Below are 7,468 nucleotides of genomic sequence, written 5' to 3'. Positions count from 1 at the left end.
CAGTTCAGTTCAGTTCAGTTCAGTCACTCAGTCGTGTCCGACTCTTTGCGACCCCATGAATTGCAGCACACCAGGCCTCCCTGTCCATCACCAACTCCTGGAGTTCACTTAGGTCCGTCGAGTCCGTGATGCCATCCAGCCGTCTCATCCTCTGTCATCCCCTTCTCCTCCTGCCCCCAATCCCTCCCAGCATCAGAGTCTTTTCCAGTGAGTTAACTATTCGCATGAGGTGGCCAAAGTACTGGAGTTTCAGCTTTAACCTCATTCCTTCCAAAGAAATCCCAGGGCCGATCTTTACAATGGACTGATTGGATCTCCTTGCAGTCCAAGGGACTCTCAAGAGTCTTCTCCAACATGACAGTTCAAACGCATCAATTCTTCGGTGCTCAACCTTCTTCACAGTCCAACTCTCACATCCATACATGACCACTGGAAAAACCATAGCCTTGACTAGAAGGACCTTTGTTGGTAAAGTAATGTCTCTGCTTTTGAATATACTATCTAGGTTGGTCATAACTTTTCTGCCAAGGAGTAAGCGTCTTTTAATTTCATGGCTGCAACCACCATCTGCAGTGATTTTGGAGCCCAAAAAAATAGTCTGACACTGTTTCCACTGTTTCCCCATCTATTTCCCATGAAGTGATGGGACCAGATGCCATGATCTTAGTTTTCTGAATGTTGAGCTTTAAGCCAACTTTCTCACTCTCCTCTTTCACTTTCATCAAGAGGCTTTTAGGTCCTCTTCACTTTCTGCCATAAGGATGGTTTCATCTGCATATCTGAGGTTATTGATATTTCTCCCAGCAATCCTGATTCCAGCTTGTGCTTCTTCCAGCCCGGCGTTTCTCATGTAATGCTGAAGAAGCTGAAGTTGAACAGTTGAAGACCTACAAGACCTTTTAGAACTAACACCCAAAAAAGATGTCCTTTTCATTATAGGGGACTGGAATGCAAAAGTAGGAAGTCAAGAAACACCTGGAATAACAGGCAAATTTGGCCTTGGAATACGGAATGAAGCAGGGCAAAGACTAATAGAGTTTTGCCAAGAAAATGCACTGGTCATAGCAAACACCCTCTTCCAACAACACAAGAGAAGATTCTACACATGGACATCACCAGATGGTCAACACTGAAATGAGATTGATTATATTCTTTGCAGCCAAAGATGGAGAAGCTCTATACAGTCAACAAAAACAAGACCAGGAGCTGACTGTGGCTCAGATCATGAACTCCTTATTACCGAATTCAGACTCAAATTGAAGAAAGTAGGGAAAACCACTAGACCATTCAGGTATGACCTAAATCAAATCCCTTATGATTATACAGTGGAAGTGAGAAATAGATTTAAGGGCCTAGATCTGATAGATAGAGTGCCTGATGAACTATGGATGGAGGTTTGTGACATTGTACAGGAGACAGGGATCAAGACCATCCCCATGGAAAAGTAATGCAAAAAAGCAAAATGGCTGCCTGAGGAGGCCTTACAAATTAATGTCTTACTGGCCCTATATAGAATTTTATTTTTGTTGAGTATAATACATTTTTAAAATTAATTTACTGAAGTAGAGTTGATTTACAAAGCTGTTTTAATTTGTTCCGTACAGCAAAGTGACTGAGTTATACATACATATATATATATATTTCATAGTTCTTTCCATTAAGCTTTATCACAGGATATTAAATATAGTTCCCTGTGCTATATAATAGGACCTTGTTGTTTATATATCTTATATATACTAGTTTGCATCTGCTAATCCTAAACTCCCAATCCATCCCTCCTCCATTTTTCATAAATTTTTAGAGAAGTTTCATATTCACAGCAAAACTGAAGGAAGGCACAGAGGTTTCCCATATGCCCCCTGAACCTATGCACTCTTAGTTGATCTAAAGAATTGGCAGATCCCAAAGACAACCCAGTCCTGCTTGTGGTGTTTTTATTTTGCTGCCATTGTTTGAATTGGCAAGCTTATTCTAAGATAGAAAACTGTAAAAAATATAGAATACCCAAAGCCATCTTGAAAAATTGAATGACTTGTTATAATTAACACATGATTCAGGGTCAGTCTTCTCATCTATGTTGTGAAGTTTCTCTCTCTCTCTCTCTCTTTTTTTTTTTTTTTTTGCCCAATTCGCCACTGGTTTGGGGCCTTTTTCTCATTTTTAAATAATTCGGATGCTATCCTTCTGTTGTCGTTGTTCAGTCCCTAAGTCCTGTCTGACTCTCTGAGACCCCATGGACTACAGCACACCAGGCTTCTCTGCACATTATCTCCTGGAGTTTGCTCAAACTCATGTCTGTTGAGTCCATGATGCTATCCAACCATCTCATCCTCTGTTGCCTCCTTCTCTTCCTGCCTTCATTCCTTTCCAGCATCAGGGTCTTTTCCAATGAGTTGGCCCTTTGCACCTGTATCTATATATTACTTTTTGCTGAATCCTGTCTGTAAGTCCAGAAATATCACTTGTGGAGATAAGTCCTCAAAATAAAGAAGGAAAGTCTGGTTGTCCCACAGGAACCAAGGAGCAGTCTGTCCTCCACCACGGATCCATGCCATCATACCCCGTGAGCCTTGTGTACGTCCGGGATGCTCACAGATGCTGAGGTGGGATGGACTAGCTTTAAACGGGACACCCTCCAGGTTTAAGAGAACTCGAGGCTACATGAAGCAACAACTGTGGCGCTTAAGCCCTTTTGACTAACATCAAGTGTAGTATGGGGGCTTCCCAGGTGGCACAGTGGTTAAGAATCTGCCTGCCAATGAAGCAGACACAAGAGATGCAGGTTCAATCCCTGGGTCAGGAAGATCCCCTGGAGAAGGAAATGGCAACCCACTCCAGTGTTCTTGCCTGGGAAATCCCATGGACGGAGGAGCCTTGTGGGCTATAGTCCATGGGGTTGCAGAGAGTCAGACATGACTGAGCAACTGAGCACACAGACACAGAGCATAGGTCAAAGGAGAAGCCGGTTCCAGATGAAATGAAATGAAGCTGATCACAGGTGTCAGCTTGACTCTGGAAACATCAGAGAGTCGACAGAAAGGGCCAATAGGAGTTACAGTCACAGTATTCGCAGTAGCCATGACATGGAGCAACCTACACGCTGCACTGACGGTGGAGAGGGTAAAGAAGATATGGTGCATATATACATACGATACAGCGAAACACTACTCAGGCATCAAAAAGAATGAAGGCATGCCACTTGCAGCAACATGGATGGACCTAGAGATTGTCATACTAAGTGAAGGAAGCCAAAGACAAATATCATGATAGTCAATCAAGTTCAAGAGGCACAAAGAGTTCCATATAGGATAAGCCCAAGAGGAAACCTGCGAAGACACATACTAATCAGACTAACAAAGACTAAACACAAAGAAAGACTATTAAAAGCAGCAAGGGAAAAGCAACAAGTAACATACAAGGGAAACCCCATACAGCTAATCTTTCAGCAGAAACTCTGCAGGCCACAAGGGAATGGTAGGATATATTTAAAGTACTGAAAGGGAAAACCTACAACCAAGATTACTGTACCCAGCAAGGATCTCATTTAAAATTGATGGGGAAATCAAAGGCCTTTCAGACAAGCAAAAGTTAAGAGAATCCAGTACCACCAAATAAGCTTTACAACAAATGTTAAAGGGACTTATGTAGTCAAGAAATACAAGAGAAGAAAAAGATCTACAAAATCAAACCCCAAACAATTAAGAAAATGGCAAAGAACATATATATCAATAATTACTTTAAATGTAAATGGATTAAATGCTCCAACCAAAAGGCACAGACTGGCTGAATGAAATACAGAAACAAGACCCATATATATGCTGTCTACAAGAAACCCACTTCAGACCTGAAGACACATACAGACTGAAAGTGAGAGGATGGAAAAATATATTCCATGCAAATGGGAAGCAAAAGAAAGCTGGAGCAGAAATCCCCATATCACAAAATATACCTTAAGGAAGATTACAAGAGGTAAGGAAGGACACTACATATGATCAAGAGATCAATCCAAGAGGAAGACATAACAATTGCAAATATCTATGCACCCAACAGAGGAGCACCTCAATACATAAGACAAACACTAACAGACATAAAAGGAGAAATTGACAGTAACACAATAATAGTAGGAGACTTTAATGCCCCACTCACACCAATGGACAGATCATCAAAACAGAAAATTAATAAGGAAACACAAGTCTTAAATGATGCATTAGATGAGATGGAGCTCATTGGTATCTTCAGGACGTTCCCTCCAAATGCAGAAGAATACACCTTCTTCTCAAGTGCACATGGAACATTCTCCAGGATAGACCACATCTTGGGTCACAAGTCAAACCTCAGTAAATTTAAGAAAACTGAAATCGTTATCAAGCATTTTTTCCAATCACAATGCTATGAGACTAGACATCAATTACAAGAAAAAACTAGAAAACACGAACATGTGGAGATCAAGCAATATATTTCTAAATAACCAACAGGTTACCGAATAAATCAAAAAGGAAATAAACAAATTTCTAGAAACAAATGACAATGAAAACACGACAACTCAAAACCTGTGGGATGCAGCAAAAGCAGGCCTAAGAGGGAAGTTTATAGCAATACAACCCGACCTCAAGAAACAAGAGGAACGTCGAATAGACAGCCAACTTTACACCTGAAGCAACTGGAGAAAGAAGAGCAAAAAACCCTGAAAGTTAGCAGAAGGAAAGAAATTATAAAGATCCAAGCAGAAATAAATGGAAAAGAAATGAAAGAAATAATGGTAAAAATTACTAAAACTAAAAGATGGTTCTTTGAGAAGATAAACAAAATTGACAAGCCTTTGGCCAGACTTATCAAGAAAAAAAGAGAGAAGAATCAAATCAACAAAATTAGAAGTGGAAAAGGAGAGGTTGTAACAGACAATGCAGAAATACAAAGAATTATGAGACTGTTATGAACACCTGTATGGCAATACGTGAACTGTGAACTTCCAGATGTTCAAGCTGGTGTTAGAGGCAGAGGAACCAGAGATCAAATTGCCAACATATGCTGGATCATCAAAAAAGCAAGAGAGTTCCAGAAAACATCTATTTCTGCTTTATTGACTATGCCAAAGCCTTTGACTGTGTGGATCACAATAAATTGTGGAAAATTCTGAAAGAGATGGGAATACCAGACCACCTGACCTGCCTCTTGAGACACCTGTATGCAGGTCAAGGAAGCAACAGTTAGAACTGGACATGGAACAAGAGACTGGTTCCAAATAGGAAAAGGAGTACGTCAAGGCTGTATATTGTCACTCTGCTTATTTAATTTATATCCAGAGTACATTATGAGAAACACTGGGCTGGAGGAAGCACAAGCTGGAATCAAGATTGCCAGGAGAAATATCAATAACCTCAGATATGCAGATGACACCACCCTTATGGCAGAAAGTGAAGAGGAACTAAAAAGCCTCTTGATGAAAGTGAAAGAGGAGAGTGAAAAAGTTGGCTTAAAGCTCAACATTCAGAAAACGAAGATCATGGCATATGGTCCCATCACTTCATGGGAAATAGATAGGGAAACAGTGGAAACAGTGTCAGACTTTATTTTTCTGGGCTCCAAAATCACTGCAGATGGTGATTGCAGCCATGAAATTAAAAGACGTTTACTCCTTGGAAGGAAAGTTATGACCAACCTAGATAGTATATTAAAAAGCAGAGACATTACTTTGTCAATAAAGGTCTATCTAGTCAAGGCTGTGGTTTTTCCATTAGTCATGTATGGATGGGAGAGTTGGAGTATAAAGAAAGCTGAGTGCAGAAGAATTGATGCTTTTGAACTGTGGTGTTGGAGAAGACTCTTGAGAGTCCCCTGGACTGCAAGGAGATCAGCCCTGGGTGTTCTTTGGAAGGACTGATGCTAAAGCTGAAACTCCAATACTTTGGCCACCTCCTGTGAAGAACTGACACATTTGAAAAGACTCTGATGCTGAGAAGGATTGGGGGCAGGAGGAGAAGGGGACGACAGAGGATAAGATGGCTGGATGGCATCACTGACTCGGTGGACATGAGTCTGAGTGAACTCTGGGAGTTGGTGATGGACAGGGAGGCCTGGCGTGCTGCGATTCATGGGGTCACAAAGAGTCAGACACGACTGAGCGACTGAACTGAACTGAATACACACACAGAGACACGTGGGGATTCTCAGGTGGCAGTAGTGGTAAAGAACTCACCTGCCACTTCAGGAGACATAAGAGATGCCAGTTCAGTCCCTGGGTTGGGAAGATCCGCGGGAGGAAGGCATGGCAACCCACTGCAGTAATATTTTGCAGTAACCTATAAGAAAAAAGAATCCGGAGAAGAATATATGTATATAAATATATAGAGAGAGAGGGAGAGAGAGAGAGAGGAGCTGAGTCACTGTGCCATACACCAGAGACTCACAACCTTGTAAATTAACTATATTTCAATTTAAAAAAAAGAAAAACAATGCCCGTTGGGAAATATCATACAATTGCATACAAATATAATAGGAATCCTAGACTCAATCTTAAGTTCCAGCTCCACCGCAGATGACAACTCTGACTCTGAACTTCCACAGGGAACATGGAAAACTCTCCCTGCCCTCTGCTCAGCTGCTCGCGTGGACCTTCTCAGTAACTGCCAGGATTGTCCCTAGTCCCCAGGGGTGGGTGAGGGTGATGAGCACTGAGGGTAAGATCCGGCCCTCACTGAAGATGCCCCAGACTCTCCAAGCAGACATGTCACCTCCGCTCCAGATGACATGATAATGGCTCCTCTGTGGGGAGAGCGGGCCCAGGGGCCCTGTCCCTATAACTGGGGCCCATCCTGACGGACACTTCCCTGCACAGAGTGTGGCGCCAAGTGCAGGCAGGTGAGTGCTCCCTTGTGTTCAGTCTCAGGGCAGGAATCAGGAGAGCCGGCTCTCAGCGGGAGAGGAGCTCAGAGCTGGGCAGGTGGAAGGTGGGAATGTGGTGGGGTGTGTATCTGAGCGGGATCACAATGGTGAGATTTACTGCAGATTGTTGGGTCTTTGTGTACCCGACAATGAGGGAAGTAAGTGTGGGGGTCTCTTTGGAATCTGAGCCAATCTTGGGTGACCTGCCCCACTGAGCAACCCAGCCATGGACAAAAGTGTCTGCTTATTTCCTCAAACCTAACATACTGTTTAGGCTTGAGTGGGGATACACAAGGGCAATTGATGTGCAGAGTCTGGATTATAACTTCAAACTCCTGACACATCAGATAAGGTCTATTGATGTATAGTTACTTACATCAACATCAGGGCAGACTGGTGTGTGTGTGTGTGTGTGTGTGTGTGTGTGTTTGCATGGATTCAGGTGCTTAGTCATATCTGACACTTTGGGATCCCATGGGCTGGAGCACGCTGGGCTCCTCTGTCCTTCACTGTCTCCCGGAGTTGGCTCAAACTCATGTCCATTGAGTCGGTGATGCCATCCAGCCATCTCATCCTCTGCTGTCCT

This window comes from Ovis aries, chromosome 14 (assembly GCF_016772045.2).
Source record: "Ovis aries strain OAR_USU_Benz2616 breed Rambouillet chromosome 14, ARS-UI_Ramb_v3.0, whole genome shotgun sequence".
Lineage (NCBI taxonomy): Eukaryota > Metazoa > Chordata > Mammalia > Artiodactyla > Bovidae > Ovis > Ovis aries.
The sequence above is the reverse complement of the archived record's forward strand: the minus strand, read 5'-3'. Positions refer to the sequence as shown.